Source organism: Sinocyclocheilus rhinocerous, unplaced genomic scaffold (genome assembly GCF_001515625.1).
Source record: "Sinocyclocheilus rhinocerous isolate Xijiao unplaced genomic scaffold, SAMN03320098_v1.1 scaffold1488, whole genome shotgun sequence".
Taxonomy (NCBI): domain Eukaryota; kingdom Metazoa; phylum Chordata; class Actinopteri; order Cypriniformes; family Cyprinidae; genus Sinocyclocheilus; species Sinocyclocheilus rhinocerous.
Window position 1 is genome coordinate 1054437 of NW_015633542.1, and position 12923 is coordinate 1067359.

Consider the following 12923-nt stretch of genomic DNA (forward strand, 5'->3'; position numbering starts at 1 on the left):
CCGCCTTCTCACTCATGAAGAGGTATAGCCTTTGTCTTCATGTGCAGGCAGTTGCCATGGCAACATGACTCTGCATTCCTCCTTACCTGCTGTTTTTATCAATTCGCACTTTAAGTGCTCACTCTGCTCGAGACACCCGATCTGTCAGAGATTCTCACTAATAATTTGTCAGAAATGCCATTTAAAGGGTTCATTGCATCATTAGTTTGCCCATGAGCTCTACTGATGATGATAAAAAGGTCATAATTTAGCTTCTAATGACCATATCACTCAATTAAAACAAGACAAGGATGTCTATAATACCTGGGGAAAGCTATCTGTTAGCTTTCAGTTTCTCTGAAGTTGTCCCCATTTTCCCCATAATGCTCTTTTTGGACTGTGTAGGATTTTTGAATATGTTTTCAGTCTCAAGTCTCAGTTTCTCATGATATGATCATTTTAAATGTCCATATTTAGGCACAATATTCAGCCCAATTCACATACTGTGCACTAAATGCATGTATTTAACTATTGGTTATCACTATACTCTCAAATGTATGCATTTGATATACTATACCAGTATTTGAACATGCTATGTCAAAAAGCATCTTGATACTGCAGACCTCCTAGTTGCATACTCTTTGCATTTGCATATAAGCATTATCATGTAGCTAAATTCATTAGTAATTCACATTTAGGTTCATGCATTGAAAAACTACTTCATAGTTGTTGAAGTACCTGTATAACTGAAAAAATCAAACGACAGTGGAAATACCATGGTATGTGAATATGAAAATCAGTCAGTTCACAAACAACCAATGATCAATGATTGTCACTTATATAAGAGTTGCAGTACCATGATAGATATGCACCGTCATTGTACTGTGGTACTTCATCAGTACTTTTTGTAGTGACTGTGTCTTTGGAATATTATGTATATTATATATATGCACTAATTCTAATCTTGCACACTATTTACAGTTGATGGTGTGCAAATTGGGATGCAGAGAACTCATCCCAACTCCCGTCTAGATACGATCGATTCTTGTGAGGTTTGTTAGTGCCGATCTGAGTAATCGAACCCACTCCTGCGGCGTATCTCCACCTCTCTTTCAAGCAATTAAAACACCCTTGATTCCGACAAGCACGTGGTGACCTCTTAAAAATCGTCCGTTAAGTGTCTTACTCTAGCGTTAAACCAACTGGTGAAGACATGCGAAATCATGCCCACTTTACCTCCTGAATGACTGCAGATGACCTTGAAGCGCGGCGGATGTTAATGATGACCATCTGTCGTTCCTCGCGTGCCGAGTCCGAGGAGAAGCGACCTGTCAGATCCGACATCAGGGGATTCACAGCCAGCTTTTAAGGGCTGATATCGCTCTGATTGCTTCTTTAATAAGCAAGGATCCAGAGAGCTCAGAATAATGAGAATATAAATGAGACGAGGCACCCAACGTGGGGCTAACAAGAGCACATGCACGCTTATCTGTGATAAAAATAAGTGTTAATTAAGCGGGACACATTCACTCGAAATGTGCTGTGTATGTTGTATAATCTGTAGTCATGTATGTACAGTAAGCCAGGTTGAGGTAATGATTGAGATGTGGCCCGGGGCTCTGATGTACACGGATCACATGAGGTTAGAATATTTTCCAGCATGACTGTGCGCATTCTCACATGTGTTAGTGTTCGTGTGTGTACATTAGCTCTACCTGACCCAGCCTGAGGCCCACACTGTGCTCACTGGGAATTGTGGGTAGCGCTCTGTCTCAACTGCCTACATCCTTAGTCTAGGCCCCTGTGATTTCTGCAATGCGGAAAACACAGCATCCAGTCTTAAAAATTGAAAATTGCTGAATAACACAGAGTGTCACTGAACTTTGTCAAAAGTTAATGTTTTTCATAGGGCACTATTTTAATGTTTTTGTTCAAATGTTATGAATTCAAATGATTAGACATCCTTTTTTTTATTCCAGAAAAAATTAAAATGGAAAACACAGAATTGCTTTTTTTTACTTTTACTCCTTATATAGTTTTATGCATTTATTTTATTTCCATTTTTATTTTGGTAATAAATTTGTATTAAATAATAAAATCCAGAATCCAGAAAAATTAGACAACACAGACAACATAGAATTTCTTTAAAAAAAAATAAAGCACTTTTTATAGGGCACTGTTATTTTTAAATTTGAATAAATGATTAAATTGTTTTATGAAATCAGTTTATTAAATATCCGTTTTGATTATTAAATCAATTTAATTAAAAAATAAAAATGGAATGCTGAAAAATAAAAATGGAAAACAGAATTTGGGAGAAAATTAAAGTGAAATAAAACAGATTTCAAAGGGCACTATTATTGTAAACAAAATATATAATAAATTATTAAATTGTTAATATTTTCTAAATTCATGTGATTAGAAATCCTTTTTGGTTTATTAAAATGTAATTCAACCATTAAAACAAAATACAGAAAAAAATAAAACAGAAAGCACAAAATTGGGGAAAAATGGGGAATTTGGAAAAAAAAAAGTTTTCGTATGGCTCTATTATTCGTATACTTTCAATACACTGCTAAAGGTTTTTGTTTGATTTTAAGAGTTATATGATTTATGTTGCAGATTGCTAGCCTTTTGTCTTTGTTTAACCATTAGATTATTCATTTTGGTTGGACTTCAGGTCAAGTCAAGTCCATTTTTATCTGTATAGCGCTTTGCACAGTGAACACAGTTTCTAGCAGCTGTTAATGTAAATTGTTAATGTAAATAACACTTTAATACCTAACTGTCCACATTTTGCAGATTAGAGCTTGGTAGGGGATGGTTTACATATGACGATGATATAAACAATCAAACAGTTGAAAGTTCCTATATAGTGTGTATCACTTGTGCGCACTGTGTGTATGTGGATAGTGCTGGATATTTTTATACTAGTTGCAAGTTGAAGTTAATATATTTTGTGGTGATATGACCTAAAAAAACGCCTAGAAACAGCCACCTAATACATTTCTTGGTGATATGACCTAAAAACTACCTAGAACACCCTTGGAACCATCTAGAAGTGTACTAGCACCTGTGTAGCATAGTTGAGATGAGTTTGGTGCATGCAAACACCACTGGCGTTTGCTTCAGATGATGAAATTTGTCATTTGTCATTGTTTTGTAATATAGCTGTAATCTGTTGATGTTAACATATATTAGATTAGTAGGAAATGTTTGGTGTGGTATGTTTTTCATGCTTTTTATAGGAGCGGGATGCTTTTAAGTTGCTGGATTTTTAAGGCATGGTTGAATTTTTATGGCATGTGTAAATCCCTGTGTGAACATTTGACTGCATGAAAGGGTCTGCGCTAGAGGCAGCAGTGTCTTGTGGGCAGACTTGGCCCCATCGGATGTGAGACAGACAGCGAGAAAAACAGAAAAGTAGAGAGAGAGAGAGCTGTGTTGCATGGTTGCCAGATCCCCCCAATGCTAGCAAACGTCACCGCACTAAGTAGGTCAGGCTGCAGACTTCCATGGTGAGGCAACGTAGTACAGGATCTGATCTGTGTTGTGTTTGAAACTCTGCATCATTGTGTCTAAATTTACATCTAGTCATCTGCCCTTTGACAAGCCATTTATAACATACGCTTCAAGGATTTTGGTACAAGACCGCTAAGCATTGAAGCACTTAACCTGACAAAAGCGTTCCTGTAAATAGTTCCTGACCCATCGCAGTTATAACTGTGTTCACATCCCAAAGCACATAGCCACTGGGAAAAAGAAAGCAACTCTGAGCTTCAAGTCAACATGAAAAGCTGTTTGCAACCCATTTTTACTTCTTTGCAAGATGACGTATTTCTGAGTGAAACAGGACATTCAATGAGAATAAATGGAAGGTGCGACTTGATTTTTTATCAGAAAAGTAGATGTTACATGCCTGAATAAAACTACAGTAAGAGGGATTCTTGAAGATGTTTGGGGGGCGGAGCAGGTTATTACATTTAGATGAAAGATAATAAAAAAAAAAGTTCTTATCTGGAATAACATGCACAAAAATTGATTTAAAAAAAAAGGCCTTTTCACGGCAAAAACAAAAACTATAAAGATAATGACAACAGTGACTATATATTAACATCTGTACCAATGCACAATAACGTTGTTCTGTTTATTATAATTACGCACTTGCAGATTTACATCCGCTGCTTTACATGCTCTAAGCCAGGGGTCTCCAAACTCGATCCTGGAGGGCCGGTGTCCTGCAGAGTTTAGCTCCAACTTGCCACAACACACCTGCCTGGAAGTTTCTAGTATGCCTAGTAAGAGCTCGATTAGCTGCTTCAGGTGTGTTCAGTTAGGGTTGGAGCTAAACTCTGCAGGACACCGGCTCTCCAGGACCAAGTTTGGAGACCCCTGCTCTAAGCTTTTACATGCTTTAAGTTCAAATTTTGATTTCGTATTGACTTCAAAGTCATATATTCGGTTTTCTAGATCTGTTTGCAACCCATTTTACTTCTATAATGTGACTTATTTCAGAGTGAAATAGGATATTAAGTGAGAATAAATGGAAGGGCGGGACTTGATTTTATTTTTAGGGAACTGAAATGTGCATGTTACAGTTGTTTTGGAGGTTATTCCATTTAGATGAAAGATAATAAAGACAAAAATGTTCTTATTTAGGATGAAATGCACAAAAATGGATAACAATAAGAGCAGAAATGTGTATTAAGAAAGTTCTAAACTATGCATCTGTAAATATTTGGAAAGAATAGCTTTAATTCAACATGAAAAAGGTGTTTGCAATCCATTTTACTTGTACAATTTGACACATTTCTGGGTGCAACATGATATTCAGTGAGAATAAATAGACGGAGTGACTTGATATTATTTTTAAGGGATTGAAAAGTGCACGTTACATGCCAGAATTAAAATGAAGGGATTCTTGAAGTTGTTTCAGAGGTTATTACAGTTAGATGAAAGATAATAAAGACAAAAATGTGCTTATTTGGAATAACGTGCACCAGACCAGAAATGTGTATAAAGAATGTCAATTTTGATTTCATGTCGACTTAAAAGTCATATATTCAATTTTAGAATCCTGTAGTTTTTGTTGCTTCAGTTTGGTTTTTTAATCTAATATATAATCTAGTAATCCATAATCACACTGTATATACAATCAGGCCGCTCTGTTGACGTGAACACTGAACGATTATGAGATTCATTTATTCATGGTTACACAAGAAGCCAAAGCGAATCATTTGTGTGTTTTCTCTTTCATTTCGCTCGCTGTGATACTTGTATACTCAGCGCAAACATTCTAGGCCAAATGTGGCAGGAGGAAATATGGAAATGGGGTCTGTCAAAGAGCGTCTCAACTCTAATCTATACATCCGTAAATATTTGGACAGAATTACCGGAGTGCATGACAAGGAAATGCAGGAGGATTGTGTGTCAGGAGCAGCAGAAGAACTGTGGAAAAGCAGCAGAGGGCTTTAAAATGAGTGTTTGTCCAGATTACATAATATCCCCGAGGAACAATTTCACTGCTTAGAGGTTGCGCTTTCATAGCTGGAGACGTAAGGGAGTTCTCAGTTAGGTTTTGTTTAGGGATCATCTTTGCCTCAGATGTTTTTCCAAAGATTTCTTTGGAGACGTAAAAAGAAACACAAAAAAAAACAGTAAATGCATGTGGAGAGCAGCTCAGATGATGATGAGAAATGTTTGAGTTCATCTTGAGATGGCTTTTGAATGCAGACTGTCTCTTGGCAAATCTGAGCACAGTTTAAGATCTCTTCTGAAACTCTAGAGGAGAAACATCTGAAAAGCAGGAGACGCAAGCAAAGTCTACATTTGTTGTCCAATTAATTGCATTATTGTCTAGGAGAAACAATTCAGGTATTAAAGAGATCTCATTTGTGGTTTTTCTTCTCTACGTTGATTATTTTATTATTTAGTATTTGGTGTAAAAATTGGTGTAGGATTTACTTTGAAACAATTTTCACTCAGATATTATTTCTAGTAAATTTCACATAGAATTACAAAGAAGCTGCTTGACACTTGAATTAAACATGACATTATGATGCAGAAAGATTGAAATCGTATTTTCTTGTAAAACAGACTCCAATGATCTTAGTGTTTGTTGATCAGCTAAAAATCACACTCGTTCCTTGGAATCGTTCCGATGAGTGACTGAAGCGTAATTAATCAGCAGTTATTAATTTAGGTTCTGGGCACTCATTAGGCCAAGTCTTGCATTTAGCAGTGTAATTTTAGCCAAGACTTACAGGAGAAACCAATTCAATTCAAGTGCCTTTAATATGTTAATTGAGTTTCCTCTGTAGGGCACCTTTGATGAAGACATTCACTTCACAGTAAAATAATATTTTCCAGTTAACCCTAAACAATCAGGTGGTGCAAATTAACCCTTCAGAAACTCTTAGTCTATATATTCGAACAAAAGCAGCAAATTAAAGACAAATAATACTAGCTGCAAACACAAACAATGCAGTGCAGCATCTCCAGCCTTTACGTTTTTTTTTTTTTTTTACTCATGCAAAATGTTGCTATATTGTTTCTAAGGTGTTTTTTAAGTGATTCTTAGCATATTGCTATAGTGTTTTTGGAGTGTGTTTTACAAGAGAATACTATTTTAGTCTTTCTACTTCAAAATTTCATGTTTAATTCAATGTGTTACTGTTTTTTAGTCATTATTTGTCAAATTTACTAGCCTGTGTGAAAATGGTTTTGACACCATTTTTTTTTTCAGTGTAGGTGGTTTCTTTCAGTACCACATGAAAAGAGTCTTAAACCTCAGGACCCTCCATCAATGCACTGCAAGTCTGTGGGATTATTTCCACACGGATGCATTATACATCAAAGTGCAATTTCAGCATTTCTTTCAGTCATTGTTGCATAACAAGCAATCTGCATTTTTTGGGTTTATTGGAAGGCTTGACTGTCTGTGAAATCTCAGATATCAAGGTGATTTTTATTACATTTAAGAGCCAAAATGCAACAGCTCAGTAAACATCTCTTCCAGCGGTGCATTTACTTTAAACTTTGACACTTCATTAACAGAGGCTGTGATTCTGATCTGCTAGATATCCTCCATGACCTGTGGAAGAGAGCTGTTGGATCCAATCCGAGCTTTATCACACCATGAACATCTGTCGTGTGTGTGGGAAAAGATGACGCCTGCACACTCAGAGCTCAGCGCAGATGGCTGAATCGTGTCTCCTTCCCCATCAAACAGTTATGCACGTCTTGCACATGCATTTTTTCTTAGTGCATCCTTGTTGATGGTCTGTCCGCTGCAGAAAGTGCCTCAGTTCATGAAATATATAAGAGGGAAAGCAACAACATTTGAGAAGGAAAACATCTAAAGCAGCAGGGATTCACACAGATGCATTTGATTAAAAACACTTGAATTGATGAGGTCATGTGAAGTGTCGTGGGGTAGTTTTCAATTGCGCTTTTAAGTCCCTGGACGCCAATAGCCTTCATCTTATTGCCAATAGAATAACCTTTAAAAACAGTCTGATCAAAAGAGCGGATGTTTAGGAGGAGGTCAGAAACAAGTTTGTTGTTTCATGCAAATATGAATATGATAATCATTCAATGCCATGGATTATATTACTGTTTAAAAAATGTTTTTTAATGTTTTTGAAAAGTCTTTTCTGCTCACCATTAATGTGCAAAAATACTGTAAAATTCAGTAATATTTTGGAATATTATTATAATTTAAATGAACTGTTTTCTATGTTAATATATTTTAAATCGTAATTTATTTCTGTGATGAAAGGCTGAATTTTCAGCATCATTACTCCAGTCTTCATTGTCACATGATCCACATGATGCTGATTTGATGCTCAAGAAACTTACCCTTTAAAAACAGACTGATCAAATAAGCAGATGTTTTGGAGTACGTCAGAAACCCGTTTCTTAAAAAGCACACCAGTGAACGGGACAAGAGGAAGCTTCATTGTTCAAAACCTCGCTCCGCTGGCACTTAAAAGCACACAGCGCCCAATAAAAGACTAATTAAACAGAGCAAATTTAATGAAGGACGTCAATAAATGATGGAAGTGAAAGCTTTGTCTGCGCCGCAGTGAATGGCTTTAGAAAGTCTGAGCTGCTTGATCCCACGGTAGAAGCGGAGCGCGGCGATGTGGAGAAATCTTATGCAACGTCTGGGTGGAAGTGGTGAATTCTGCCCCAGATACGCCATTACACAACGCTCTGATGATGAATTCCATCACAACGCCTTCGCAACACAGTTCTGTGGCGGTACAGTGATGGCAATGCTGCTGTACTTTTATATATATGGTACTGAAATCAGACTCAGAATTTTTTGAGGCATGCCGTAGTAATATAGTATACTTGGGAGTGCCATGTAAATATGAATATTATAATCATTCAGTACCATTGTTTATACACTAGCGTTCAAAATTTGGCATTGGTAAGATTTTTTATGTTTTTGAGAGTTTCTTATGCTCACCAAAGCTGCATTTATTTTATCAAAAATACAGTAAAAACAGAAATAATGTGAAATATTATTGCAATTTAAAATGTTTTCTATGTGAATATCTATTAAAATGTAATTTATTCCTGTGATCAAAGTTGAATTTTCAGCATCATTACTCCAGTCTTCAGTGTCACATGATCTTCAGAAATCATTCTAATATGCTGATTTGCTGCTCAAGAAACATTTCTGATTATTATCAATGATGAAAACAGTTGTGATGCTTCATATACTGGTGGAAGCCGTGAAAAAAAATTTTCAGGATTCTTTGATTAATAGAAATCCTTGCTCTGTGATAAGTCTTGTGATATTCATACACTACATATTTAGAGTTGCAAATGAATTGCTGCCAAAATCTGTCGCAGAAAAATAATGTTTACTGCACATTGTTTTTTTTGTTTTTTGTCTTTTGTAATTCTTCATTTGTTTTTGCAACCGTATGCATGATCATTTTAACCTTCCATTAACCTTAAGACCTTGGTAGCAGCAAATATGAATCTTGTGAGTGTTTTCCAGGACTATTTTACCATCTAGACACAAGCCGTGTTGAGCAGTTTTAGCCATATTCAGTCGGGATGAGGACGAGATCTGAAAACGCCCCCCAGGACGTCACGTGTGTGTTTGTGCATGATTTCACCTGTGCAATTGTGATGCAGCACTGCATGTCTGTCGGAGGTTAACACATTTGCTCTCTCTGTGTGTCTGTTGCGCTCGGCTCTGAGGAAGATTTATGCAATCCACCACTGCTCCGAGTGTTTGCATTTCAGGACTATTCTGATGGATCACTACGGCTCTCCAGCCTCAACAACTTAATGCCCTTCCCATTTGTCACTAGATGTGGTGCAAATAAAATGCACAGTGGAGCATTTTGTGTGTGTGTGTGTGTGTGTGTGTGTGTGTGCGGGCGAGTGCATGTCCTAGCAGGTAGCACTCCATATACAATGTAAAAAAAAAAAATACATTTTGAAGTAGTAAATAGAAATATTTCTATGTTAGAAATTTCATGTTTAATTCAATGTGTTACTTGCCGTTTATTGTAATTATTTGTGAAATTAACTAGCAATTTCTGACTGAAAATTGTTTCACCAATTTTTTTAATGTTAAATGTTTATAAGTTTTTATATCTTATTATTTATATGCTATTGTCGTTTCTGATAATATTAAGACAGCTTTTTCAAGATTAAATATTTCAATTTTTATTTTAATTTGACATTACATTTTTAGAATTTTTGTGTTTTTGTTGTTATTATTAGTTTAATTTATTATTATATTATTATTATTATTATTATTATAAGTTTAATATATTATTTAAGTTTAGTTTTAATTTAATTTTAAATTTATTTCCAGTTAGCAGTTTCAGTGTTTCAACTTGAATTATCAATTAGTTGCCAATGTGACATTTTTAATACCAGTTTTATATGATTTATTATTTATATTTTAATTTATTGAAATTATTCATTAAAAAGATCCCAGATACATGTTTACTGAAAATGTACATTAAAGGAATAATATGAAAATCTTGTTCATTTTTGCACATTTTATTAGTGTTGTTGCAGGCAGTTTGGTATCCAGTATCCTGTGAGGGTCTCAGTTTGTGATGACTGGAGTGATTTTGGTGAAGCGTGTGTTGGATCATGTTAGAAGCTGGTTTTAGTGTCCAATCAGACGGATTAAAGGCATTTAAAAGGACTCTGAACTGCAACTTTAGAACAACTAATTCCCACGCTGTCCTGCAACCCTCTGAGTCTCTCTCTCGCTCTGTGTGTGTGTGTGCGCGTTTTTGTGACAAATGAGGACATACATTTGTTTAATGACAAAGGTATGACATAGGTATTACAAGGAGAAGGTGACTTTTCAGGACATTACCCCAATGTCCCCACTTTTCAAAACACTTATAAATCACACAGAATGGAGTGTATTGAAAATCTGAAATAGCACACAGTTTCCTGTGAGGGGTAGGTTTAGGGGTAGGGTTGGTGTAGGGCAATAGAATATACGGTCTGTACAGTAGAAAAACCATTACGCCTATGGGATGTCCCCACTTTTCACAAAAACCAACCTGTGTGTGTGTCTGTGTCTGTGTCTGTGTCTGTGTGTGTGTGTGTGTGTGTGCACGTGTTCACCAACACATCTGTCACATCAGCCTCTCTTCTTCAATTTCATGTTTTATTCAGCATGAGTGCCTATTCTGTCTCAAGCACACACACACACTGTCTGTAGAAATAATCAATATAAGGCACTAGTCTGTCCTCTGCTGACCAATCAAACGTGTCACATGACTGACCAGAGGAATATTGAGCTGTCAGTCTGATCACTTCACTCTCCTGAGATCCATAAACCTTTGACATTTAAACAGAAGCTCTACAATCAAGTGCCTTGAAACATTACATAGCAAAATCTATCTATCTATCTATCGATCTATCATTGTATTGTTTTATATATCTCTGTAAGGCCTTTAAATATTTTTATAAGGTTATCAAAAACACATTTTGAAAACATTCAAACAAGTCATTGTCAGACCATAATTCAAAATTGTCTTCAACTGAAAAATTGTTTTTTGTTTCAGGTTTGTCTTTTGAATTAATTTTAATTCTACTTCATTACATTCAAATTCAAATTGCAATTATTCATCGTGTTTGCCTTAATTAACATTCAGGAACTGATTTGGAATTTAAAGGATGTTAAATTCAGAATGATGCACAATCCTCATTTGCTAGGGTGTTCTGGGTGGTTACTAGGCAGTTGCTAGGGTGTTCTGGGTGGTTGCTAAGTGGCTGTTTACTAGTATACATCAGAAGAGTCTCCCCATCAAGTCTGGTCCTCTGCTTGATTCCCTCTTTCAGTGTAAGTTTTTTTCACCTGTTTTATCGTTCACCAGGTGAAACTCGTACGCCTGATCGCCTGGGACAGTAATCACACACCTCTCCACAACTGACATGTCATTTTCTGGCTCAAGCGCAGCATGAGTTTGTGCTGGGACTAGCAGCGCAGAAATCACACACTTCAACCGGAGTTCACACGTGCCGTCTCCGAAAATGACGGCAGGTTTATAGTGTGTTTCTTATGAGTTGGCAGTCTTTTGGGCAAAAACAGCACTTCATTGTGTGACGGCACAAAGAAAGATCCCTGTCACCGTCACCGACTCTGAGGCGAAACAATAGAGCTGCCTTAAAAGAGGCTTGAGGTATTGGCAGGAGGAAGCAGCTCGGTTTGATGTGAGCGCTTCGCTTCATTCACATGTGCAGCAGAGACAGTTCCTTTGTCATTACCTGCTGCTGCTGAAGCGAACGAGAGAATGAGACCAGAGACCGGGACTGTGGAGATAAGCTGAGCTTCTGAGAGCCGCTTGATTACCACAAAGACCCTAGTGAATATTGAGAAGGGTCAGGCCGTGCTGCGGGAGGGACAGAGGATCTGAAGGACCTCACTGTCAGGAGCTGAGTGCTGTTCTCTGAGGATCTCTGAGTTAAAGCACTTCTGAATCACTGCCACTGACGATCATGTGAAAGTTCAGCTCACTGTCACGTGGGGGTTTGAATGTGTGTATGTGTGGAGGACTGGGTCATATATTGAGGATTTAAAATATTAGTGGTGATTTTGGTGACATTTCATTTATCACAAAGAATTTTGTAAATTAAAAAAAAAAAAGTGTACCGTAAATATGTTTGAGATTTATGTTGAATATTGTCAAAAGGCTAAAAAAATATCAAGATATAGTTTCTTTATATAGCTGTTGAGTAACATAGAAAGAAACTGACACTGAATTTGCTGATTTATCCCATTGAAATGTGGTTTCCAGTGGAACTTCCTGTCACGGGGGTTTTTGCACGTGCTGGACAAAGCAAATATGCACAAATGCATGTTTCAAAAATCGTGAACACACATGCGAGTAATGTTATTTTTCTGTCTTGGTGAGCTCCAGCCATCAAGTGAATGTCTGCCATGAGATTAATGATAAATACGGCTGGGTGATTACTCATTAATGTGCATAAATCATCTCCAACCCTTTCAATTATCAAATATTGTCATTCTGTACATGCAAACATACTGATATTTTTGTTATTGAACATTGTTGGCGTTTGTAATTTGGGTACAGTTAAAGGAATAGTTCACCCAAAAATGAAAATGTGCTCACCCTCAGGCCATTCAAGATGTAGATGAGTTTGTTTCTTCATCAGATTTGGAGAAATGTAGCATTGCATCACTTGCTCACCAATGGATCCTCTGCAGTGAATGGGTGCCGTCAGAATGAGAGTCCAAACAGCTGATAAAAACATCACAATAATCCACACCACTCCAGTCCATCAATTAACGTCTTGTGAGGTGAAAAGCTGCAAACTCTCTGTGAACTTTTATTCTGACGGCACCCATTCACTGCAGATGATCCATTGTCTCCAAATCTGTTCCCATGAAGAAACAAACTCATCTACATCTTGGATAGCCT

General features: G+C 36.8%; 1 protein-coding gene across 4 annotated transcripts in view; it reads left to right on the forward strand.

Moving 5' to 3' along the window:
* The window catches only part of slc12a5a (solute carrier family 12 member 5a), a 101186-nt gene that overhangs the window by 18582 nt on the left and 69681 nt on the right, over positions 1-12923 (forward strand). The window lies entirely within an intron of this gene.